The sequence below is a fragment of the Lontra canadensis genome, unplaced genomic scaffold, assembly GCF_010015895.1.
Source record: "Lontra canadensis isolate GAN:19392208 unplaced genomic scaffold, GSC_riverotter_1.0 scaffold48, whole genome shotgun sequence".
Classification (NCBI taxonomy): Eukaryota; Metazoa; Chordata; class Mammalia; order Carnivora; family Mustelidae; genus Lontra; species Lontra canadensis.
In genome coordinates, this window is record NW_022631042.1 from 13761973 (window position 1) to 13789569 (window position 27597).

General features: G+C 42.8%; 1 protein-coding gene across 18 annotated transcripts in view; it reads right to left on the bottom strand.

The window, feature by feature from the left end:
• The window catches only part of NRCAM (neuronal cell adhesion molecule), a 129533-nt gene extending 105334 nt beyond the window's left edge, over nucleotides 1-24199 (bottom strand). For all 18 annotated transcript variants that reach the window (XM_032873413.1, XM_032873411.1, XM_032873409.1 and 15 more), the window contains exon 1: nucleotides 24126-24199. The gene's annotated coding sequence lies outside the window, so the exon portion shown is untranslated. The remainder of the gene's footprint in view (nucleotides 1-24125) is intronic.
• Between the last annotated feature and the right edge of the window lie 3398 nt (nucleotides 24200-27597).

The window sequence follows — 27597 nt, forward strand, 5'->3', positions numbered from 1 at the left end:
AGTTGCATCAGCAACAATCAGCTCAGGACAGAGCAGGGTCAACAGCACGGAACAAAGCAGGCATTTCTACCCTTTGTGATTACAACTGTCTAAACATTTCTGACAGACTTCATGTGGTAATGTTTTCCTGAATGTCATCTTACAGAAGTTAAACAATAAAGAACGAAACTGGAAACTTGAAAAAGCTAATCAAAGAAAATGAACCGTAATCGTTTTTTTGGAAGCTAAATGGCATCAACATCTGAATATCCATTATTCTTTTCGTCATTTCAGCATTGTGCGTGATCATTATCTATTCTCTCAGCGTTCTGAAAAGGCTTTAAAAATCTGCTGATTGTTGTCAACCCGCAACAGAAGCCACAAAGCTCTACAACACCACTGGACCACAGCAAATGTAGCCAAGATACTTAACTACTGCAAATGGGGCTCCTGGTGCCAGATAAGCCGCATCACAAAGCTGGAGTTACAGTGCTCACATCTGGGCACTCTCAGAGAGCAATCCGTACCCGAATGTAAGCAAAACGCCTGGGATGAGTCGCATTTCCAATGGTTCCATGGAGAAAACTGGCAAATTGAGTCCAGTCACTTAGCGACTGGCAGATGAAATACACAAGGTCAAAAGAGAAGAACCATGTTTCTGGGCAACTCCTTTCTCCATATACTTTTAATCCAACACCAAGTTCATTTGTATACATGAGTGTTTGGAATTCAACATGCCATGGAAATATTTTATTATCTCCTGCATTTACTTGGGGTAAATACTACTTAATTTGGGTCCCTTCTGAGTAATTAAAAATGCATTATCTCAATGGAAAATAGAATTAGTTTCATTATGCAATTTATTTTTGAATTAAAAACAGCCAGATAGCAAGCAAATGCTCAGAGGTCATAAGGCCGATGATACATAATTTGAAAAGCAGAAATTAATACAACCTAATGATTGGCACAACAACATAGAGAAAGAGAGTCAATTCTAAATAGTTTGTCTTTCTCAACTGTGTCTTTCTTGACAGTTAAGTCTTAAGGACTAGAAAATGACAGTAACACCAGTGTTGTTGTTTTTTTTTAATTTTGAACACTATGTTTTTTAAAAGATTTTTAAAAATTTTATTTATTTGAGAGAGAAAGTGTGTGTGCGTGTTCGGGCACTAGCACGAGGGAGAAGCAGAGGGAGAGGGAGAAGCAGAATCCCCGCTGAGGAGGAAGCCTGATGCCCGGCTGGATCACAGGACCTCGGGATCATGACCTGACCTGAAGGCAGACACTCATCCCACTGAGCCACCCAGGTGCCCCTGAATGCTATATTTTTTTAGATAGTTTTAAGTTAAAAACAAAATTCAGAGGAAGTTACAGTGATTTTCCATGTACTCCCTGCCCCCACACAGGCACAGACTCCCCCATTATGAACATTCCCCACCAGAAGGGAACATTTGTTACCACTGATAAACCTACAATGACACATCAGAATCATGCAAAGTTCATCGTTCGTCTTAGGCTTCGCTCTTAGTGTTGTGCATTCTAGAGGTCTGGACACATGATAGTAAGCTGTACCTATTATTATAATATACTGAGTATTTTCACCACCTTAGAAGTCTTCTGTGTTCTGTTCATTCCTCCTCCTCACCCCCAATACTACTGTAGGGCAACCACAGATCTTTTTACCGTCTCCATAGTTCTGCCTTTCCCAGAATGCTTGGAATCATACACTACATAGCCTCTTCAGATTGGCTTCTTTCACTTAGTAATACACATGTAAGGTTTTTTCGTGTCTTTTCATGACTTCGTAGCTCATTTCTTTTTAGCCCTGAATCATATTCCATTGTCCGGGTGGACCATGGTTTATTTACCCATTCACCTACTGAAGGACATCTTGGTTGCTTCCAAGGTTTTAGCAATCACGAATAAGTTGCTATAAACATCCATGGAAAGGTTTTGGTATGCACATAAGTTTTCAGCTTATTTGGGCAAACACCAAAGAGCAGGATATGCCGGATCATACGGTAACGGAGTTTAGTTTGTTTAGTTTTCTAAAAACCTCCAAACTGTCTTCCAATGCAGCTATACCATTTTGCGTTCCCAACAGCAGCACATGACCATTCCTCTTCCTCCATATGTTCTTCTGCTTTTGATGTTGACAATGTTCTGGCGTTTGGCCATTCTGATAGGTGTGGAGTGGTATCTTGTTTTTGGTGAGTTTCTGGTTTCATCTTTTTTTCACATGTAATTGACATACAGTATTACAGGAGTTTCAGGTGTACAACATAATGATTTAATATCTGTATATATTGTGAAACGATTACCACAATAAGTCTAGTTAACATCTGTGACCACACTTAGTTCCAGAGTTTCTTCTTGTAATGAGAACTTTTAAGACCTACTCTCTTAGTAACCTTAAAATAAGCAATACAGTATTATTAACTAGAGTTGCCATGCTGTATGTTATATCCTCATGATTTATTTATTTTATACTTGGAAGTATGTACCTTTTAATCTCTTCCCCCATTTTGACCCACCCCACCTGCCCTCTGTCTCTGACAACTGCCAATCTATTCTCTGTATCTATGAGCTTCGGTGTTTTCATTTTGTTTTGGCTTTTTGTTTGGTTTTAGATTCTACATATAAGTGAAACTACAAGGCATTTGCCTTTCTCTGATTTCTTTCACTTATAATGCTCTTATGGTTGTTACAAATGAGAAGAGGTCATTCTTTTTTATGGCTGAATAATATTCCAGTGTGGGGGGATAGGTATAGAGGGGTTGCGTATCTCACATTTTCTTTACCTATTCATCCATGAATGGACACTTATGTTGTTTCTGTATCTTGGCTATTGTAAATACTGCTGCAGTGAACACAAGGGTACATGTATCTTTTTGATTATCTTTTTTTCTTCAGATTGAATACCCAGAAGTAGAACTGCTTAATCACATGGTAGTTCCGTTTTTAATTTCTGGAGAAACTGCCGTACTGTTTTCCATAGTGGCTGCACCAATTTACAATCCCAGCATGCGATGTATACAGTGAACAAGGGTTCCCTTTTCTCCACATGCTCATCAGTACTTGTTATTATTTGTCTTTTTGATTCTAACAGGTGGGAGGTGATACCTCACTGTGGTTCCGATTGGCATTTCCCTGGCGATTGATGATGCTGAACATCTTTTCATGTACCTGTGGTCCCTCTGTACGTCTTCTTTGGAAAAAATGCTTATTCAGGTCCTCTGCCCACTTTTTAATCAGACTTTTTTTTTTTTTGCTGAGTTGTATTTCTTTATATATTTTGCATATTAACTCCTTATCACATACATGATTTGCAAATATTTTCTCCCACATAGTAAGTTATCTTTTCATCTTGTTGATGGTTTTCTTTGCTGTGCAAAAGCTTTTTAGGTTGATGCTTATTTTGCTTTGGTTGGCTTTGTTTTTGGTGTCAAATCCAAAAAAATCATCACCAAGATCAATGTCAAGGAGGTTACTGCCTGTTTTCTTCCAAGAGTTTTATGGTTTCAGGTTTTATATTGAAGTCTTTAATCCAGTCTCAGTTGATAATTGTGTCTGGTGTAAGACAGTGGTTCAGTTTCATTCTTTTGCATGTAGCTGTCCAGTTTTCCCAACACCATTTATTGTAGACAGATAAACATTTCCCCGTTGTATATTCTTGCCTCCTTTTATGAATTCATTGACCATATATATGTGGGTTTATTTCTGGGCTCCATTCTGTTCCACTGATCTCCATGTCTGTTTTTATGCTAATACCATCCGATTTTGATTACGATAGCTTTGTGATATGGTTGGGAGATCAGTGAGTGTGATGCCTCCAGCTTTGTTCTTTTTTCTCAAAATTGCTTTGGCTATTTGGAGTCTTTCGTGGTTCCATGGAATCACTGTTGCTTTAATTTCCGTCTCCTGATGACATACCACGGGGAGCATCTTTTCATATGCTTATTTGGCATGTACGCATATTCTCCGGTGTAGAGCCGGTTATTAATTATAGTTGTTACATGTATATTTTTATTGTCTGTAAAGGAGGAGAGTGATCAATGGTTCTTTTACCTTTGCCTGAAACTAATACACCACCATAATTCTCGGAGTGGGGAGGGATTGCTAATTCCCGAGTGTAATTGACCTACAGGAGTCTGTGGGTTAAATATGCCACATCTAGTGACAGTCACAACTGCCAAACAAAAGGAGACATAAAATAATTTTCAGCTTCTGAGGGGTGTGCTTCTGTTGGTCCAGAACACCCAGTGCACCCAGCACGGCCTGGGTTCAAGGCCCGGTTCCTCACTTACTCACTGAGACTTAGGCAACTTACATAAGGTCTGTTTGCCTTGCTTTCCTCATGCATAAAAATGGGAATCACAGTTCCTACCTCATAGGGTAATTATGAAGGTTCAGTTAGCGCAGAGCTTAGAATGGTGTCTGACACAGAGAAAACATCCCAAATTAGCTGTTGTTATTACTACCGGGAGAGACTTATAAATAGCTAATCCACCAGATTTCCTATACTGGTTGAGCTAGCACTTTAAATTATCTGAAAGAGATTAAACCCAGTCAAGGCCAAAATCACCAAAATCAATGGTCTGCCTCAACAACTCCACTAGCAACTTGTAAATGAGGACCTAACATGCCACGATTCATAGAAATCTAACACAGGTCAACTTAGGAAACGCAGGTCAATGCGGTGGAACAGAGGCCATTTGGAATCAAAGGGTGTGAATGCCTCATCCTCCGTTTCCACCCCCTTGTGATTAATTAACGGCCTTACTGCATCCACCCACCAGCTGTACCCTAGCTCATATGCCTGATCCCAACCGAGGACTACAACAGTATAATGAAAACTGTGCTTCTAATTGTCCAGCGGGCGATCATGGCTTGGCTAAGAAAGGCTCTTTTCACTCTCCTCCTTTCTGATTAACTAGATGGCTTTATGAGTCCCCTTAATCAGTTCATTTGTGGAACCCAAGGCAAGCTGCCCTTCCTTCCTGCTGCTAAGAGGGCTCAGCTGCTTTTCTTTGGATGTGACCCATCAAAAGAGAATTGTTAAAAACATTTTTTTTAATCTGCTAAACTGACAAGTACCACTGATCTCCCAAATCCCCCGATTTAGGGAGGCCTTCCTATATCATAAAGAAAGCCTGAGTGCCTGCAGTAAATTGAGAGACACGCAGAAGTCTTTTCTAGTTCATGAAAAAGTCCTCATGACTGTCGCATAAGCAGTGGACTCGGTAATTGCCAACAAGAACATGTGAAGGAACTAATACACTGATCTTCATCATTTCTAAATGGGTTTCACATGCATTGTCTCCTTCAGCCCTCCCGACACCTCCGTCACATCATACTGTTGATAATATCATCTTACGAGCGAGTCAGCTGAGGCACAGAGAGGTCAAGTAAGGTGCACAAGGTCACATGACGACTGAGTGTTAGACATGGGCTTGGTTTCCGGTCTTGCGATCCGAGATCACGTGCTTTTCCCTGGAGAGCGCTGGCCAGCCATCCACCTGTTGTCTTTCGGCTCTGCACCTGCCCCACCTTGCTTTGTACTTTTGTACTTGCTTTGTACTACCGGGGCCTGGGATTGACCAACTACACTTCCACCTGCCTCTCCCAGTCATCCTCCCATTTGGTTCTGCTGACTGGAGGTCCAGGAGGGCAACACGAAGGGGTGACAGAGACAGAAGAGTCCTGGTTTGGACTCAGGATGCAGCGGTTGGTGGCCATTGCTGTAGCCACAGTGGGGCAGGTACGATTCTGGACTCCAGAAGCCCAGAAAGGAATGGCCCTTTTTCATTCGTTCTAACCTTGGTTGAGAGAGGACCTCTTGAGTAGATCCAGCATCAAAGATGCCTATCTTGAGCCGTGCCCAAGAGCGGGAGCTAGTTCCTGGGCTCCAGCCCAGGAATGTCAGCTGCTTCTGCTCTAGGTATCACCTCTCCGTCCCTTTCGTACTTCCAACATCCCTTCCTCTCTTTTCTGCGGCTCCAGCCTCTCCAATCCATTCCTTTGTTTAAAATACCTAAAGTGGCTTCCATTTGCCTCTGTACTTGGTCTTATACACATACACCTGCTATGTGACAGCCCTTTGGGAGAAGGACATAAAGCAGAAGAAATTGTCCCTTCCCTGACAAAATGTGTAATACTGGGTAACAGAATGAACACACTTGACCCAAGAGTAAACAAGACAAAATAGATTCAAAGGCTGACCAGGTAGATGGCAGACTGTGTGCGGTGGGGAAAAGTACTTCATCACAAATTCTGCTTGCTCAGTGCACGGAGTGGGACCTGTATTTGTGTTCCTCCTCCTCTGGCACGTAAGCACGTCTGTTCTCAGCCAGTCCAGAAGCAGCCCCGCAGCCAGCCCGCCCTCTGGTCTTCCGAATCACTTCCCCTTTTCTGGACACCCTGGGTTTATACTTCCTGCCCTGGAGCCAGCTCTGGTGCCAAGTTGTCTGCTCTATTCTTGTTCAGTTTCCTGTTCATTAACTTCTGGCTCATTATAACATTAGCATCCTTAACCCACATTTGCATCACCATACATAAGAAACTTTTTGTCTATAGCAAAAGGGGCCACGATTACTACACATCTATAATTTGGGACAGAACCATTAATTACCACAAGGTTAAGGGTAGGAGAAAAAGTGATTAGATGACTACTAGGCTGTCCAATTTTTTCAGCCCTCATTAGATCTACTGCCTTCACTTTTTTCTCCTCTAAGATCGGAGAAGTGGGATCAAGTTTTATTGACTTTTAAAACAAGTCCTCCTTATTGGGGGCTTACCCTCTCCCAGGTCCTTTGCATACGGGTGAGTCTCTTACACCTCTCCCCAAACCACCCATTGTACAGATGAGCAAAGTGAGGCCCAGAGTGGTGAAGTTACTCCTCCCTGCTTCTTACTTGCTGCTGGCAGAAGCAGGACTCAGCTGTCTGGTTGTCTGCCTCTTGAAACTGTACACGTGAAAAGAAGCAAAACCATCCCTGCTTCCATGGGTGGAGGACAGCATTTGTGACAAGCACCGTGGCACCTCTGTGGTCAGTGTGCCACGCCGTGGTCAGTATCCTATGTCAGGGGATGGCCTCACGGGGCAGAGCATCCTCAGGGTGCTGACAACAGGCTCAAGCAAAGGGGCCCCGGGGCAGCTGAGCTCCTCTCTGGGTCATCATGTGGGATTCTGTACGACTTTATTTGAGAAGGGCTCCTGTGAACCTGGCTGGGGAGCGCACCGGGCCACGCTGCATTCCCGGAGGTGATCTACAATCGGCAAAGGCTAACTCTTCCTTTCACACGGTTACCGGTTACTGACGGGGAATATGCCCTTCGGCCTGATGCCCCGTCACACCCTTCAAAATCTTCAGAAGGACCAAAAAGCAGGCAATTAAAGAACCACAGGTTCTCAAGCAACTGGCAACCTTCTATCCCCACATCTAGTGAACAAGACTGGATTTCCAAAGAATTAAGGAACGGGAGAAGTTTCTCCACTGCGCTTTCCATTTGAGCACTTCTTCTTACTCAGGTGCTAGCTTTTCTCCCTCCCATCAGGTACTATGTATCCTGATAGCTTTCCCTGGGCAGAGCCGAACTATGGAGCCACGATAGCATTACCTACGGATGAGACCTCACAGGTTTCATTTGGACAGGATCGAAGCTTAAAGTCCCTGGCATATGGGACTATATAGGCCACCACTCCGGTTGGCACCCCCATCCCACCATGTCTGATGTGATTGAAGCAGTAGCCACACAGTAAATATAGAATGGAATTAAGGAAATAAGGTCCGGTCGGTGAGATTTAGGTCCTAGGAGTAGGCTGGGGTGTGTTTTCAAGAGACAGGAGGTTACGGGGGCAGGGGGGCGGGCAGCTCCTAGCATCCTGAAATCACCAGGCCAATGCAGCATCAGGGCAGGCCTTGGGGGTTGACAAAGATTTTTACTGCATTGATAGGAAACAAACTGGCTTCGGTGTTCATACCACAAAACACAGACCCAGCGATTGGGGGACTGCTGGGAATATTGTTCTAATTCATGTGGTATCTTGTGGTTTTACAACTAGCAAATTAAATGAATTATAGGGGGGAAAAAAACCTCTTAAAAAATGATAATCCCTCTCCCCAAGTAATGTTTCCCTCTACCAGTATAGAAACTTCTATGTCTTTGGCAGAATCCTCAATGTTATTTATATCTTGAGCAACGCATTATTTTTATCTAAAAGAGAGCAGCAGGCAAAAAAATTCAATGTCTTTGAGGACAAGGGTCTTTACTTAAAATATGTGTGTCTGGGCCCATTGAGAGCCTCCTCTGTGTCACTGCCAGGAATTAGTCACCAGCCAAATGCCCAATCAGTTATTGTAAACTTATGATTAGCTTTCATCCCAACAAAGCCCATGTTTGTCCCTAGGATACTTGCTTCTTCAGCTACTGATTCAAGGATCAGTGACATACTTCAAAGATTTTGGGAACAGTTTCTGTTCTTTGCGAGGAGCATTTTTTCTCCCCAAAACAAATGCTAGATTTGTTCGTTTGCTCCAAAGAATGAGAGGAACATTTCTTTTGATTGTCTTCCAACTCCACCTCCACATTCAACAATGGAAAGCCACACTACCCTTTCCTCCAGCTAGCAGAAGCTGTGAGTCAGCGAAGGTCTACACCATGGCATTTCGGAACCTTGAGGAGTCACTGTTACACCAAAGTCAGGCAGGACTTGTGCAGCTAGTGACCTTATCTGACAAAGGGCTGGAACTCCGAATTTCCGTTAAGTCTTCCTTCACTTGTTCATTGAGCAAATTAAGTACCCACCACAAGCCAGACACTCTTCCTCGTGCTGGATACACTAATGAACACAGCAGGCAAAAATTCCTGCCCTCATGGACTTTATACTCCAGTGGCAGGAGATAGATAACAACAAAAACATAAATTGTAAATTATATAGTTTGCGGTAAGTACTGCGAAGTACAAAATGAAACTGGAGAGGGAGATAGGGTTCCAATGTTTGTCTGTGTGTGCATGTGTACACGTGCACAGGTACACCTGCCCACCGCGGGATCAGGAAGCAGCTCACCATAACATGTATTTGAGTAAAGACTGGAAGAAGAGGCAGCAAGCTGTGGTGACATAGTCAGGAAGAGCTTTCCAGACAGAGGGAACCACAGTGCAAAGGCCCTGAGGCAGGAGGGTGTCTGGCTTGTTCAAGGGACATCGAAGAGCCAAAGGACCAAGAGCAGAATCAAGGGAGAGGAATCAGAGTGAGGCCAAGGCAAGGGCTTTGGCTTTATACAAACTTCACTAGGCTACAGAGAAAGGTAAGTAATAGCCAGAATGAAACACTTGGAAATAAAGAGATAAGGAATACAATGAAATATGAATTTAAATAAAATGCAGGTTGCAAAGCCATCCTTTGTTCCTGATGATCATATTTTAAGAAAAAAGTACATATTTATCGTGACTCTTGTCTAAAAGGCATCACTGAAATTACTAGAGGCTAAGTAAGTGGGAGATTTGAGTAGATGGTTCTTCTACATGGTGATTTAAGGGATTTGTGGCCTGGGCTCCCCTGCCCGAAATAGAAAAAGGCCCGGTGTGGAATTATACTACTTGGATTGAATGAGAGGATTTCATTTTCCTTCCTTTAGATCTTCAGGGCCATTAATTTTCTAGACTCTTCTATTAAAACACAAACACTGGGGGCACCTGGGTGACTCCGATGGTTAAGCATCTGCCTTCAGCTCAGGTCACAATCCCAGGGTCCTGGAATGGAGTCCTGCTTTGGGATCTCTGCTCAGAGGGGAGCCTGCTTCTCCCTCTCCCTCTGACTCTCTCCCCTGCTCTCTCTCTCTGCCTCTCTCTCTCTCTCTCTGCCTCTCTCTCTCTCTCTCTCAGATGAATAAATAAAATCTTTAAAAGACAAACAAAACACAAACACTGGGTCAGGATGGGAAGGGGCCAGGAAAAGAGTAGGGAGTCCCATCTAAAACAGGTATCAGGTTTCGCAAAGCAGCCGACAGTGAGCGCCTTTGAATCCTGTGTGAAGAGCTCCTGCAGAGGTTCCTCTGGAAGAGACCTACGAAGGGGGAGGTGGCACTGGACATCAGGGGATGACAAGGTACAAAACGCAAGTTCTACTTGTGTGGACAGCTGTCATACCTGTGAGCAAAGCACACTGAAGCCAAGAATTCCAAAATTCTTTTTCTTTTCTTTTTTTTTTTTTTTCAGATATAATCAGTCCCACTAGGAGAAGAATGCCCAGCACTACTATTAAACCACCTCGCTTCAGGAAGGCCTTTCCAACCACATTGCATCATCTGGCCTGGAGGTATTTTTTCTCTTTCTATCGCAGTCATTTATTCTATACAATGCACGAGCGTGGAATGGATATTAAGAACCACAGGTGCACGCAGACAGCCCTGACAGCCTTTAGATTCATCCTTTGATGTGAACGGGCAGCAAGGTAACAGCTTTGACCTCCATATGAGACCTTATTTGTCACATACGCATGGCGCACTGACCAGAGCTCCCAAGGCCAAGGGCTTTCCTTACGAACTAATGAGGCGTCCACGTGGACACGTCTCCCGCTCGGGCGGAGGGGCGGCAGGTGAAGCACGGAGCTCTGGGCCTCGACTCACTAGGTGGGAATCCGTGCTCTGCCGTTCTCTAGCCGTGTGTTCATGGGCGATGGGAACCTCAGTTGCTTCCTCTATAAAATAAGGACAGTAACTGAGAGGATGACATGGGACAAAGCACATAACCTGCTTAGACCATGCCTGACCCTTGATAAGCCTTATCAATGGTGCCTGTTTTTGTAGTAGAACATAATGGTTTTCAGAATAAGTCTTACTGGGGATACTCAGTTCCACTATTCATGGAGGACTGTCTGCATACTAATTTAATACTTCCACAAACTTTGGTTGACATTTTGTATAGGCACAGGTTTGGAAAAAAACAAACTTGATGTATTTTTTTTTAAAAAAATACTGCTTTGGACCTATTTTGATTATTCTCAACTGTTATTATAACACCGTGTTAATTTTACCTGATTAAATATTGAAGAAGGGCTATCACCATTGGGAAGACATTCAAATATATGAAATTAAACTAATCTGTCTTTATGGAATAGGGCCTTAGAGGATCTCAGATGCTATTTTTACAATAAAGATCTATTTTCTAAAAAGGCCACCGTGTCATACCTATAGGCGAACATAAAGGAGAAGCATCAGACAGATGCATCCCCGGGTAAGCTGAGACCTTTCAAGAAAATAACTTTCTCAGTGCTGCTTGCGCTCCCCTCCGGGCAACACTGAAACAGGAACAGGTCAAACCAGTAGTTCCAGACTTGGGGATGGCAAAGGTCTGCCCCGGTTGAGGCACAGAGGCCAGGAGGAAATAAAATTTGAATCAGATCTGCCTTTACCACTTAGGGTGTTTTTCATTTTCTTTCATAATTTATTGTAGAATTGAAATGATGGTGCTGATTGTGCGGCACTAAACGGCTTCAGGAGTCAAGAGAAGCTCAAGCATGAAAAAGAAATGTCTTTGCATTCGAATACTTTTGGCCAAAATATAACACTGTCAACTCAGCAATAGAAACTCCTCTTTAAAAAACAAATTCTGTTTTGGGGCGCCTGAGTGGCTCAGTCATTAAGCATCTGTCTTTGGCTCAGGTCATGATCCCAGGGTCCTGGGATTGAGCCCCGCACTGGGCTCCCTGCTCAGTGGGGAGCCTGCTTCTTCCTCTCCCGCTGCTGCTCTGCCTGCTTGTGATCTCTTGCTTTCTCTGTCAAATAAATAAATAAAATCTTTAAAAATAAATAAATAATAACAAATTCTGTTTTACTTTTACATTTTATTCAGGGAACAAATTTTACTTTGAAAATATATTTCAGTAGAACTAGATTTCAGTCAAAACTCTCCTTAAAAATAATTATTTACAACAATAAAAAAGGAAACTGTTGAAGATTCTCTATATTCTATAAATAGAGGCAAAACATTGATTACATTGCAGGGGTATACAAGGCACAGCTCTATAATGCCGAGAAGATAAAGCATAATTTTGATTTAGAAAATGAATTTAAATTGTAATGGACTCTCTGACATCACTTGAAAAGAATTCTATATAATCTGAACAATTTAAAATCAGTGCTCTTGTATATCCTAACAAAACATTTCCCATTCTTTTTACCAGGAAGAGAATTAATTTCATTATAGATGCCAAAGCATGTTATAGGGCAGCCAGACTGAAAACAATGCAAGTAATATGTGGAAAACAAATCAGAAGGGTTTTTTCATAAAATTTACAGAAATATTTAAAAGTATTAATTTTCCAGAAAATAGGTTCCAAGGCCCCCATGGATCACCAATATGACTTCCAGAACAGGAACTGATGAGGAATTGGTACCAGGCAGCTGGGGGCCATTAGCCACAAGACTTAACATTAACATCCAGAGCTGCAGAAGGAAGCAGGCTGGGGGACACTCCCCTCCTGCCCCCCAGTGCATGAACCACATAACTGCTTACTCTCTCATCCCACGATACTGGAATAATCGAAAGGAGTGCCATGTCAGATTTGGGGACTTTCTCTGCTTATCATATCTACGTGAGAAATAAAATGGTCAGATACAAGCTAATAAGATAGTGCTAAAATAAATAAATGAAAGGAAATTTTGGTAATTTTTCTATTATTTAAAAACTGCAGTTCTTCTCCATGTGATTGATGGGAGAGAAGATGAATGGCCAGTGGTAAGAGTTTTGATTACCCAGGAGTTCAAAATAAAAAATTTATGAATATAAATTATGATTTGGGCATTTAAAATTATGATTTGAGGCATTAATGATGCCAGAATTTGTCCATAAGTACATGTGAATTCCCTTCGCAGCCAACTCATCACTTCAGGACAAAATTTCTGAGCTTTGTGATTCATCTTAGCATATGCCCTGGGGTTAAGCCATTTTTCATCTACAAATACGAAAGAATTATTAAAATGGAAATGTTTCGTGGAAATACCACTTCAGTCATTTGGCATGTGTCTAAGTGACCTCCCTTTCCAAACAGTGACCATGGAACAGACAAAACTACGGCCACGAACATGACGAGCACAGAAACAATGCAGCTCTTTCCCCCCTCATGCTGGACACAAATGGGTCTGCTTAGTAATAATGACATATTGTCCCATGTTATTGCTTCAAAAAAATGTTTCCAGTGACCCTGGGGAATGCTATGTACTGTTTTCCTTCAGTTTTGCCCTTGGCAAAATTTTCTTTGTTCAGATCACTCTCTGAGAAAGCCATTTCAGTCTGAATTGTGTACATTCTAGGTCTTCTGGTCAATAAGAGTTTTTGACCTTTTGGTTTCTACAGCCAGTTCTTCTCTTGGACATGATTGATGGCGTTTATTCTTCTCGCACGTGGGCCATGGGAAACCACCACCTACCTCTTTCAAATATGTGTATGGATTCCGAGGACAAACTGGGATGCTTATCACTGTTGCCAACCCAGATCCCTGAGTTCCAGAGATGAAACTCACCCCAGCCAGAGATGTCTCCACTGAGATTGTGTTCAGGGAACAATGGGACAAACTCTTGGCTGGGTTTAAACAAGACAAGGAAAGGCAAGGCTCTGTTCTTCTCCAGCTGCAGATTGCTGACCCCTGCCTGGCATGTCTGCTTGCCATTCTCGAAGCCTCTCTCCACATTTTGGGGTCTCTGTCCTCACGAACCCACCACGGCACTAACTGCCTACGTGCTTTCTTCATCTTTAATGGTGCTTCATGAAATTTTCCTAAAATACTGATGCCAGATGAACTTTCTCAAAACAACGGTTGGGCAGACATCACTTCTCACTCAAGACCACAACGGGTTCATAACTGAATGTAATTCAAACTCCATACGGTACAGTCATAATCTGACATATTCCAGACTTGGCATATTCATGACAAAACCCTATCTTCTTCCCCAAAGCAGCCCTTCTGCCCCTTCTAGTCCACTCAGGATGACCACCAACCACCCAGTGTCTCAAGCCAGTGGTCGGGGCTTGCTTTTCTCATTTCTCATTCCTAATTGGAATATGGGTCCATTCTGTCTGCCGTCAACTGTCTCTCTGCAGGCTCTCTGCGAGGACCCTGCGTCAGGCTCTCCAGCTTAGCGGCTCCAATACCAACCAGGTATGCAGGTTACCAGGGCGTTTGTTCCAAACTCAGATCTGATCACGTGACGCCCTTACTCAGAATCCTTACATGGAATCCCACAACCTATCCCAAGCTCCTGGCCCAGAGAACAGTCTCCAACGGGCCTTCATAGCACCTCTGACTTTTCCTTCAGTCATACACCAGGGCATCGACCGCAAGCCTTCGAGGGGATCTACTGCGACTCTGCTCACAGCTGGGACCTCCTTCTCCACCTCTGCCTGCAAGATGCTTACTCATCCTCAGTGTTCCTCCTCCCGGTTTTTCCTGCTGCCCCCCTGCAGAGCGGTCACATTTGCTTCTGTATCACCATTACACTTTTATAGGCACTCACGCGCGCGCACACACACACACACACACACACACATATACACTGTTATTATTTTTACTTTTGGGGGCTAATGACACCATGCTGCTATTACTGTGTTCGATACATTCCATGTATAACTTGCCCGCTACCCTTTGATGTCTGAAACATACTAGCTCATCACGAAGGAATGAATGAACAAATGTTTAGTCATTCATTAAAGAAAGAAAGAAGGAACAAAAACCTCCCCTAAGTCACTTTCAACTGCTTCTTACTTAGGTCTACCTTCTGCTCTAATTTGCTTATCTGTTTTTTGTTTTTTTTTTTCTTTTGCCATTCAAATACCACACTTATCTCCCTCCCCTACTCAAGACTGGGCCATTTCCCCCTCCAGAATTGCTTTCCTTTTCTTTTTTTTTTTCTTTTCTTTTCTTTCTTTTCTTTCCTTTTTCTTTCTTTTTTTTTTTAGATTTATTTGAGAGAAGCGCGCAGAAGGAAGGGCAGAGGGAGAATATCAAGCAGACTTCCCACTGAGCACACAGCGTGAGGTGGGGCTCGATCTCCAGACCCTGATCACAACCTGAACAGACCTTGAATCACTACCTGAGCCAAAACCAAGAGTGGGATACTCAATGGACTGTGCCACCCAGGTGCCCCCCCACCTCTGGAATTTCTGTTCTTTTTTTTATTTAAAAAATTTCTGAACTAGCCATTCCTCCTTCAAGGATCAGTTGAAGTTCAAATCAACCATAAATCTTTGTCAGTCTCTATCTAGAGGTCACTGCTCCTTCGACGTCCCCAAGCACTTTCAGTCTGTACGTTTAACTGTCAATAATGCTACTCTGTGCTTTCCTTTAATGTGCATGTGAACAGCTGATTTCTGTTATATAACTAAAGAGTCATTGAAGGGCAAGGGCCATAGTGTAGAAGGCAGGCTGCATTCTCAGAACCTCTCATGATTCCCTGCATATAAAAAGCAATCAACGATGTTTGTGAATGGAGATGGTCAGCACTATTTATAGGTCTTGTAAGTAGTATTTTATTTGTATTAAGGAAACCAAAATAAGTCCAGAATAAACTTTGATTTATTTAAGTGGTAAGATTCTAGGATCAGATATTGGCCATGGTCTCATAGGTCATTCGGTGGTTACTGAACATTCTACTTGTGAAAAACAATGCTTGACTCTCAGCTGAGGGGAATGTGTCTTATAAAAGAAAGTCTTTGAATTGTTCCCCCTTTCCACACCCTTCCATGTCCACTTGAGCACTTACTGGAACAAGGCCGCTACACTGCAGTGATAAAAATAATTTGGACAGAGGTGCCTGGGTGGCTCAGTCAGTTAAGCATCTGCCTTCGGCCCAGGTCATGATCCCAGGGTCCTGGGATCGAGTCCCACATCAGGATCTCTGCTCAGCAGGGAGCCTGCTTCTCCCTTTGCCTGCCACTCCTCCTGCTTGTGCTCTCTCTCTCAAATAAAATCTTTAAAAACAATAATAATAATAATAATTTGGACAGAATCAGCAAGTCCATTATAATGGAAATATTTGAAATCTACTTTCTTACTGAACTTGTGGGCTGCTCTACAGAAGAAAAAGACTAGTGTTCAAAGGCTTGTTTTCAGAAAAATGAAAGTGTGTATCAATTTACCATAAAGCAGCCCTGGGTAAGCAACAACCATCAGCAATACATTTGAAGACCTGGAGAGAAAATTAAGGAGAAAGTTTTTCCTCAGGATGACTTCTGGGATTGGTGCATGACAAGTGTTCATTTTCATTCAACAAATATTTACAGAGCATGAACTAAGTACCCATGATGCTGTGAGAGGCTGTCTAAGACATACTTCCTTTTCTCCTACCCCTCTACAGCAAGAAAACTTTTAAGAGCCTTCAAAAATATATACCAGTCAAATGATTTGTTATTTTGCACAACAAATCAATTTGAAGACTTTCTTTTTTTTTTCTTTTAATACTAAAGCATATCTGTCATTGGGTTCTCTAAAACAGGGAAATGTTAAATAACAGAGAAATATTTTATAGGACACTTGGAACTTAGACGTATTTTCTAGATAATTTGCAGTAGTTTTGTCTAGTTATATTTGTCAAATTGTTTTCACAGTTTTGTTTTGTGCCTTTTTTTTTTTTTTTGGTTTATGTGGGGTTTTTTGGTTGTTGTTTGTTTTTTTCTGGTTTTCTTTCTTTCTCTTCCCCTCCCCCCGCCCCCGAAGAAAGTCATTTAGGAAACTACGTTGACTACATGATCTCTGTGCTTACTGACAACAAAATAAATACAGATTTGCAGAAACCATTTCCCCTGCTCTCCTTTTCCATGTGGAATGTTCTCTGCTTTCCAGTCTCTCCTTTTATAACCTGTTCCTATGGCCTCTCCTTCACCAAGCTAACAGCTTCTGTCAACAAAGCTTTTATTCAGTACATTACCAAAAGTTTTGCAGAAAAACGGATTAATCATGTTCGCTGCATCTCTTTGTCTCCCCCCTCAATTCTTGTAGAATTCAAGCTCACTAAGAAAATGCATGTCTAATCACATATGTGAAGTCCTCCCAGTTATTTCGGTGTATTTCTCTTTTAAACATGTAATTAAAGGTTCTCTGAAAAATCAAGTAGACTGGTTTTCCTAAGAATGTCTTCCACATCATTATAGGGATTTAAACACATATCTGTGTAGCTTGAGCTACAAAAGAGAAGTTTATGTCTACCAGCGCCAAGGAAGTGAGCCCACATTTTACTTTTTCATTTCTGACAAATGTTCCTTGTGAGACAGACGTATAACTAAATATTTTTAAAACACTGTAATTTGGGGTTAGATGTTATTAAGCAAATAATAGAAGTCATGTGTTCTATGAACTGCCAAAGTAAATGGAATAAAGAATCTTCCCTGAAGTCTTATTCCTGAAAATATCAGAATGTCATCCTTTGCCATTAATTTCATGCCAATAATTAAACGGGATTAATACAGGTGACTTTGCCACTTCTGTGTGTAATAGTTTCATATGGTAATTCTCTAATACATAAAAGTCCCCACTTGTTCAGGATAAACCTGTTCACTTTGCTTTTCCTGAAGTTGAAAGTAGTTTTTTTCAGTAACACTGACAGTTTCCTCTATTAAAATGCCTCATAGCTGGAAGCCTCAAGGTAGTGGGCAACACCACTGAGCCATTCAGACATTCTCTCATCATTTGAGAACCTGGCTTTCTCATCAGTTTTTGTCATCTTGCTGAGAATTCTAGGGTCAGAAAAATTTTAAAGTAGCAGTAGAATTCTTATGTCTCAAATAACAAGTGAAAGATACTAAACAAACAAAAAATGTTACAAGCTCATCTTTTCCGAACAATTAGCCAGGCAGAACCTCACCAAGATGAGGCTTTCCAGAAACAATTTCTACAAAAAGAATTAGTGGTTGGTTGGGAATCCATAATAAAGCAAGCGAAGTCACAATCTTGAATGAAGCCGCCTGGAAAGGGAATTAGCCTCGCTGCACCGATCCCCGTCCCCGGGAAGAGTGGGTTTCCAACTGAGATGCCAAGTGCACCACGTGTCTAATGGTCTGTCCATTTGCATCTGTCTTCCTGGATTACTCAAGGGAGAATTGCGCTCTGTGAGTATTTTCAGCTTTTCCTCTTTACAAAAACTTTGAGAACAACGAAAATGAAAATCAGGGTGGAATCATCTGTGGGACAGACAGAGGGCACCCAACATTTGTTCAGCTAGAAGAGCACTCCTTCTGTGAACTTCAGAGTTGATGGTGTCTCAGGCTAGATCATAGGGTAGGACACTTTTGGGAGAGGACAGTGTTTCTGCAAAAAGTCGGCTAGATCTGTGGTTTTATCCAGAATGGCATGGGTGTGAAATATACACACGGAAGACCTGGGCGCAAATGGGTTCGCGGGAGCGCCGTGGCAGCAGGCGGGGAGGCCTGTCCTGCACACCTCAGGAGCAGGCAGGCTGGGGCTTAGGAGGCATTGCAGGAACACATTAATCAACACGTTCGAGGAATGCATTAATCAACACCAGCACGTCGGCTGGCATGCCCCATTGTTTAACCGTGCATGCTAACGAACGCGGGAGCAGCGATATGAATGTGGATTTCCACCGTGCTCCAAGAAACAAAACCCTTTTCACAACCAGCCCCATGCCCCATATCCTACTCGACTCTTTCAATAGAAATCATTCTCTCCTGTATGCGCGCTAGTTTATGGACTTGCTTTCTGCAACAGTCAACCAGAAACAAAGACGCTTTACAGAGCCGCTAAGTTTGACAAAAGCTGTAGAAATGCCTTCTGCAGATATGAAAACTCGCAGCCTTCCAAGGGATTTTTTTTCCTTTGCCTCACAAAACAGATGCTGTCGTGAAAGGCAAAATAAAACAAAACAAAACAAAGTGAAGCAAAAAAGAAGAAGAAGAAGAAGAAGAAGAGGAAGTCCAAGCATCTGTTTGTGTGCGCAGTCAGACGTGACAGCAGCATACTGCGTCACCAGCAGGGGCCTGGGCCTGGCCTCCTGCTCCACACTGGGCTTCATTTTCCCCCTGGGTAGCTCCCTAGATAACCCTCTGTCAGGATCTGACTCCCTCCGAAGGCAGCCAGGGATGAAATGTCCAGATGCTAGAAGGAAGGGGTAGGCTACAGCACCCACAGAACCCAGGCACACATCTCTATCTTTGTGCACCTGGACACTTAGGGCTTTCTGGTATAATCTGACCCAGTATATTGTGGCCTACGGAGTTCAATGAACATTAATTTTGGTCATTAGACTGCTGAACGACAATATCCTAAGTCTGAATGCGTAAGGGATACCATTTCTGATTATCCTTCTCCAGGGGCGGGGTTATCTCGGTCAGGGTTGCACTTGCTGGGAACAAGGGTCACAGGACAGTGTCCCCCTCTGGAGTGGTCCAGTTCTGATGATTTCAGGGAGCCCTCAAGTTAAAGCCCATAGCCCACTAGCCCTAAACATTTAAAACTAAGTGTTTTAAACATTTTAGGGCACCTGGGTGGCTCAGTTGGTTAAGCCACTGCCTTTGGCTCAGGTCATGATCCCGGAGTCCTGGGATCGAGTCCTGCATCGGGCTCCCAGCGACACGGGGAGTCTGCTTCTCCCTGTGACCTTCTCCCCTTTCATGGTCTCTCTCACCCTCCCTCTCTCAAATTAATAATAAAATCTTTAAAAAAAAATAAACATTTTAAACTAAGCCAAAAGTACATCAGGGAGAACAAATACTGATCCGGAAATATTGATCCATTATTTCCAAAGATCCCTTTGCAAAGGTCACCGCATCAACCCTCTGGCATAGAAATGCTACGTCGCGACAAGTTTCCTGTATGAGAGTTCCTGGGGCGATTTTCTCCTTTGGGCTCCAAAGCAGATCTTTCTTCCCACCGGGCCACAGTGGGAAGGGAGTGGAGGAACGCATGACGTGTGCAGCGTCCCTCTACTGACTACCACACGGCCACCGAAACATGCTGCGACATTTCTCACCACCCTGCCACCCTTGCGCGATCTCGCCCTCCCGCAACCTCCCAGGAGAGGATGCCTCGGTCCTTCTTCAGGTGTCTTTCCGAGCCTCGGAGACAGCTCTGGGACTGAACAGCAGGAAGAGTGGGAGAGGAGTGGGGTGGGTTTCCAGAGAAAAATGGTAGCGTCTCCTAAGAATTATGAGACCAGCATGCAAGGGGCAGAAATAACTTAATCAATAAAGGTCCCTCAGTCACAGAGGCCAGAGTAACTCAGAGATCAACAGCAGGAATGCATTGTAATTCAGCCGCCCTACATGGGACATTTAATATGCTCCCATCTGACCACAGGTCACAGAGCTTTGCTCAGGCTCCAAAGGGCAACGGGGAAGTCGCAGACAACACTGGGATGGAAGAACAGAACATTCTTGCTCCCTGGGGCTCGGGGCTGAGCCCTCACTCCCTGCCGGAGTTAGCCGCAATCACAATGGAGGGACCGTCCAAGCGGGCCAACGAATCAAGAGCTGTGGGCACCGCATTGAAATCCGGAGCTCGCCCTCAGCACACGTCAGGGTGAAGAGGGAGGAAGCCATTACGTACAAGAAAAGATCGTTCTGGTTTTCTAGCTGACCAAACACCTAATCAATTCTGACCGGTATAGAGCCACAAAGGGGGCAAATATCCTTTGCTTCGTTTTAGATGCCTGTCCTGGTTTCTACCAGTCCCAGGCTTCCCCGGGAAGCTTCTTACTCATGTGCTTTTCATCTCTCATTTTGTGAGGTGAGTATTCCTTTTGTGGATGATGTGTCTTCTAGATTTATCTGGTGCCCAGTAATGTGAGATAAAACTTCTCAGCTCTACAGTGATCCTGTAGGACAAATTTTGATTTCTTATTGCTAAACAGTCTTAAAAACTGTAGTCCCTTTGCATTTTGTCATAAAAAATGGATTCACATTTACAAATCAACTTAATTATAAGAAAAAATCTTTTTACTGTTATCAGTTCTATTATTATTTACTCAAAATATCAATAGCATTCTCCTACTTTGTATACATAATTTTTTAAAAGTTAGGGCTGTGAGTCCAAGGGGAAGAACAGCTTTTGGATCATTAATCAAAAGTAATCATTAAATAACTCCAATAACCTCTCAGGTTTTCCTTTTTATATCGCTTGCCAAATGGGAATGTGCCTTAAGGTATAGTAGGGCAGAAACTGTGGAAAGAGCCAAGATGCCCTTCAACAGACGGATGGATAAAGATGTGGTCCATATACAGAATGGAATATTACTCAGCCATCAGAAAGGATGAACACCCAACTTTTGCATCAACATGGACAGGACTGGAGGAGATTATCCTGAGTGAAATAAGTCAAGCAGAGAAAGTCAATTATCATATGGTTTCACTTACTTGGGGGAACATAAGGAATAACTTGGAGGACACTAGGAGAAGAAAAGGAAAAGTGAAGGGGGGAAAATCAGAGGGGGAGATGAACCATGAGAGACTATGGACTCTGGGAAACAAACTGAGGGTTTTGGAGAGGAGGGGGTTGTGGATGGGTGAGCCTGGTCATGGGTATTAGGGAGGTCATGTATTGCACCGAACACAGGGTGTTGTTATGTGTAAACAATGAATCATGGAACACAACATCAAAAACTAATGATGTACTTCATGGTGACTAACATAACACACACACACACACACACACACACACACACACACACACACACAGGTATAGCAGGGCAGGATTCTTCTTCAGACTTATTATGGTTACAACCAAGACAAAACTCACGCAAGTGCAGCCAGAGCTCTAGAAAATCATTTATACAGAGTGATTTGAGGGGCACTCCTTCCCTGCCCCCCAACTCTGGTTGCTTCTGGAAATTCCGCCATTAGCTGTCTTGCATGCTCACCCAAGGTTTTCAAGCCAGGTAGAACAGATGGGGAGAATTCTTTTCTGTGGCAATAATTAACACAATTGTGTTAATGATGACGGGGAATGTGGTTTGTATCCATGACTGGATACCAATCAGCAGCTGTAGAGCTTTCCAGAGAGAAGGAAAACCGTAGTTCTGGGCACTCACATCTTGTGGATATGAAAGCACACTAGTGAACGTGGGAAAGACTACTGAAAACTCCAAGTAGTTACAAAAAAACTTTCTCATTCTATTGTCAGGGGCTGAACTCTTGAATAGCCTGGGGACATTCTGAATACAAGAGGGCTTCAGAATTTGGGGAAGTTTCAGGGCGCCTTTGTTTCAAGGACGCAGGGGAAAAAGAACCAGGAGAAGACACTCAGGATTTAGTTTCGACCAGATTAAATCATTCACAAGGATAAAATGAGATATTTCAGTGGCTCTAAGAGAGCCCCACAACTCTAAGCTCAGTTTAGTCATTCAACAAAAGACCAGCCAAAACAATCCACGAGAAGAATGTACTGAGAAAGGTAGAATTGAACCTTTTCACTTCTGCCTCTGGAAGATAGAGATTTTAAGTAAAATAACTCACAATGAAGGAAAGAGGAAACAGTGCAACCAGCCAGGAAAATGTCCCGAACAACCGTGGGAGAGTGTCCTCGAAAGTTCGAGAGCCTTTACGGAGCTCTACCCCCGCTACCCTCCAAGGACCCCACACACTCCTCCCTGGTGGTCCCTCCCCTTGCCTCGTCTTTGTGGATCTTTCCCTTTTACTAGAAACCACCACTTCAAATAAGCTCCTGTTCTTGCTGTCTTTCCATCTCTCCTAGGTATCACACAATATATTACCTCCAGAAGGACTTGACATAATATAGTATACGAATGATTTATCATAGGCCACTTTTACTTAACACTATTACTGTTAACATCCCAATTCCCAACAACTTGGGACATCCAGACTTCGTGTCCCTGTGAGATTGGAGGGGTCTTACCCTTCCTTATTTTACGAATTAAGGACACTTGTTGGAGGAGGTGCGTATAGGTTGGTCGAAAGTAAATCACTTTACATTAACAAAGAGAGCTTTCTAGTAATATAGAAATGAAGTCTCTTTGGTATTGGTCTCGACTACTTAACTCAGCCATTTTGCTAGTCTTTACTAATGTTCACTTTTCAAGAACTCTTCAGAGAGGAACAAAATGTGTGCTACTTGATTTACAAAGCAACGTTCTTAGTTTCTAGGCTACTGCTTTGGGGATTTCTGGGAGGCATTTTGAAGCACCATAATAATTAGTTATATGAAATCAGTTTTAATAGAGCACAAAAGAAGCAAATTCAACTGAGGCATGAATCATTTCCTCTTCAGCAGAAAAGGACATCTGAATGGATTAATTTTAGCATTTCTCAAGGACAAGAGACAACATGCTTGCAAGATTTTCCTACCTCCAAATCTTGCAGACAATCTTCTTTTCATAATTAAAATCTATTGAGAGTTTATTTGCTAAATAGAACCTAGGAGGGCAGAGGATTGAATGTCCAAACAATCATGCTCTCATACATCCCTTATGAGATAGAGGTCTCTGAACTATGTTCCAGATCTCCGAGGAAGATATTCTTCATCAAGTTCAATACTATAAGAGCTGGCTTTTCAGAAGGCCTCACAGGCCTGGCAGAGTCCGCTCTAGAGCTGAAAATTCTAAGTGACATAAACGGGAAAGGGATGGGCAGTGGGGGTGGGAGCATTTGATTTACAAAGCAGAAAGCACATATCAAAGTAACGTTTAAACTTTCCCAACAGACTTTTGTATTATTTGGACTTCACTGTGAGACAACAAAAATTATGTACGGGTAAGTATATTCTTGGGAAATTTTCTGATACCTGATGGAATCAAAAAGAAAACTCTTTTCTTGTAAATAACTCCTTATCATTTTCAATCTTGAATTCCTTCAGAAACATATTGTTTACTGGCAATGCCTTCACTCTGCTATTTTCTGAACTTTATGATTCATGATTTAGTAAGACAAAAATCTCATTACTACGGAAGGACACAAAGGGCTGGTTTTCTTTGCTGTGTGTTCACCCATCCGTCCCCTTTGACAAGCAGTATGATTAATGTTCTTGCACACGTATTCCTACTCCCTATCTTTCATTCCTACTCCCCATCTTTACTTTCTGGATTGAAAAGTATTAATTATGGCAATAATAATATATAATCATGTCATTTTGGTATAATTCCCTTCTTTACTAATGTAAACCTTTTCAGAAGACAGACCCCTACCTTTGAAGAAGTTCTTCCTGTACGAAGAAGTTGTCCTTTTAATTCTTTAAACCAGATGTCTAAGAGGCATTGTCCTGTGGGTCGAAGAGTGGGGTAAATGTTAACAAGACATTCGTCATCAATCATAGCAGATTGTCAATACATTAACTTCCATCCAACTCCCTGATGGGAAACACAATTACCAGGGGGCCCTGTAAGGGAAGACAAATTACGAATAGATTTGCCAAAACACATCTCTGCTGGTTTCAATCAAAAGTGACAACAGACAGGCACCTGGGTGGCTCAGTTGGTTGGGCAACTGCTTTTGGCTCAGGTCAGGATCCCGGAGTCCCTGGATTGAGTCCCGCATAGGGCTCCCAGCTCAGCGGGGAGCCTGCTTTTCCCACTGATCCTCCCCGCTCTCGTGCTCTCTCTTGCTCTAATAAATAAATAAATAAATAATCTTTATTTTTAAAAAAAGTGACAACAGAGAGTTGGCTAATACTCTGGTGGCCATCCCCCTCATGCAACCCAGCCGAAAGCAACATGTCTGTTCCCTCTTTACAGTATGGGGGATAGAGGGTTTTTTGGTAAAGCGTATGTATGGTGTGGTTAAAATACTTCCTTACTGTGGGCTCATTATTTCTGTTGTTATTCTTAAAGTGTTTCATTTAGTAGAGTAGGAATTCTTTTGACTTCGTTCAGAAGGCTCCAAGTTCTCAGTGAGGGTCCCAAAGAGATGGTGGGAGCAGCCAAGAGGAGAGGAGTCCCCCCAACCGCCGCCCCCGGGGCCATGACAAAGGCTCAGCTATGGCAGCTCCAGAGCCTGAGCTGCGACAACTCCCTGCTCCTCAGCCTGAATGTTTCCTTTGCAAATATTCCAGCTGAGAATTAGCCAGAAAAGGACAGCATGGACAGAGAATGGGACAATTGCCGCTGAGCACATTAGGTTTCATTTTTTTAGACAACCAATTCAGTGACACCCAGGACTTTCTAAGGGAGGATTTGTGGCTTTTTGGACTTCAGATTTTCAGAAACAGAAGTCATACTATCAGACCTCTGAGAAACCTTTCAGAGAAGAGAAACAAATGTCAATTCAGGAACTCCTGACTGCATTGAAATATTAAGACAACTATGAATTGCAAAGTGATTCTGGTAATAAAATAAAAAGATGTGTAATCCTCTCAGATGTTCCTGTTTATGCGTGCATTATAAAATATTTTCTGTACTACGTTGCAAAAAGCTTTATCTTAATGACATGTAAAACTACTCTTGATAGATTTTCATTAGATCTGATGCAATGATATTTTATCAGGACAAAAAAAAATGTTGTTGAGGTTAGTGATTCCTCCTTGGAATTAAAACCAATTTTAGAGTAATCAAAGTTTTCTTTCCCTGTTATTTAGTTCCCACTTAAAAAAAAAAAACAACTCCTTGGAAATATGTAGGAAAGAGTTTGCAAGGATCCAAAGTCATGTCTACAATAATAACTCAATCCAATAAACATATTGAATATTTCATATATATCTGTCAATACTCTGGATAAATATAAGGGAGGAAAAAAGTGTAACACATGGGTGCACCTTTATGGGTGAAAATTGATTAGGTCAGCATGTGGATGCAGTCTCCTTTCTCCCCCTCCACCCACCCATCTCTCCATCTTTCCACTATCTCCCTCCCCCGGGGCAGCTTGGCTCTGCTTCTGGTTCTGCCCAGAACCTGAGGCAGATGGCTTAGCCCAGCGCCATAGGTGACAGGAGAGAACCCCTTCCCTTTCTAAGATACTGAACATGGACCTTGGATCAGTCTTTCTCTTCACCATTACAGTGTTAATGTCTGTGATTCTTTTGGGCCTCAGGGACTCTGACCCTGCCTAATGGAGTACTTTGTTTCCAGATCATTCAAGCCAACTTCGCTCCGGGGACAGGATTCTGTCACTTCTTCCAGCCCGGTGTAATGGAGCTCTGCACTGGAACTCAAGACCAAAGCCTCGGCTAATAATATGTTGTTATTTTGTCTTGCTTTGTCAACGTCCCCACTACGAGTATCTCCTTTGGGAAGCTCAAAGGCAGAGCAGAATGTATCCTTTCTGGGTTACTGGCCAAAACACACCACCATTCTTCACCTCCAAATAATCAAGGTAAGGCAAATTTGCAACTCAAATGGGTAGCCTTCCCCTTCCTTTTTTTTTTTTTTTTTAAAGATTCCACCCACTTATTTGACAGACAAAGATCACAAGTAGGCAGAGAGAGGAGGAAGCAGGCTCCCCACTGAGCAGAGAGCCCGATGCAGGGCTCAATCCCAGGACCCTGGGATCATGACCTGAGCCGAAGGCAGAGGCTTTAACCCACTGAGCCACCCAGGCGCCCCCTGCCCCTTCCTTCTTAAAGTCTCTTTCTTCTAAGACAAGTTTTTGCACGTGGCAAGATCCACAGAAACCGACAGTGGTCCAGTTTGCGCAGCCAAGCCCAAAGGGAATCTTCACCCCAACTCTCTTGGTACCCTCACCACGTCTGCGGAGTCTACACCACATCCCTACGGAGCTACCACTGAACGTCTCCATCACAGGTAGCTGGAGGCTACAGCTAAATGTTCAGAAGAGAATCAACTCAAGACACACATCAACAGAGTTAATTTCTCCATAAGTTTTACCTGGAAGACAAAGAGAACTCACATTTGTGGGCTACTACCAAGTCCCAGACCCGGTGTATGCATGGCAGGTGACACACTCTGTAAATATCATCATCGCTTTGACAGAGAGGCAGAAACTAAAGCACGGAGAGGTTGAGTAAATGACCTTACTTGCACGACTCCCAAATATTACATCTGGATTGTAATTCTGCTTCTGCCTGAATCCAGAAACGTGTGCCTCTCCTACCTCCTCCCATGGCTTTTGAGAGAAGCCAGGATGAACTTGGAGTGGGGGTGCTACTGAGATTTATGGGGAGGGCAGTGGAAGAGGAAGCTTTTGGAAGGAGTGGCCAGACTGATGGGAAGCATGGAGGAAGCCAAGAGTAGGAGGGTCGGGGAGGCAGGAGGGTGGGCCACAGAGCTGATACCTGCAGGGAGGACACGCGCAAATGCGGGACCTCAGCGGCTATCAGCGGGATGCCCCCAAAGTCCCAGCTGGTGCCACCACCTCCAACGGACTATGGTTTCCAAGTGTCAGCAACACTGCCTGCCCTCTCATTCCTCTGCCTTTCTGCCAAGCATACTCTTTACTAATAATGCTTCATGGAAGACGCAGGTCTGAAAATCCTACGGGGCATGGTGTGGAAGAAGATGTTCTTGAACATAACTTTTTTTTAAATTAAAATTTAATTAATTAACATATAATACTGTATATAATATAATAATATAATAATATGTAATAATATATAATATTATATTATAATAAAATATAATATATAATTATAACATATAATTATATATTATATATGATATACATTATATGTGATAATATATATAATAATATAATATAATAATGTATTAT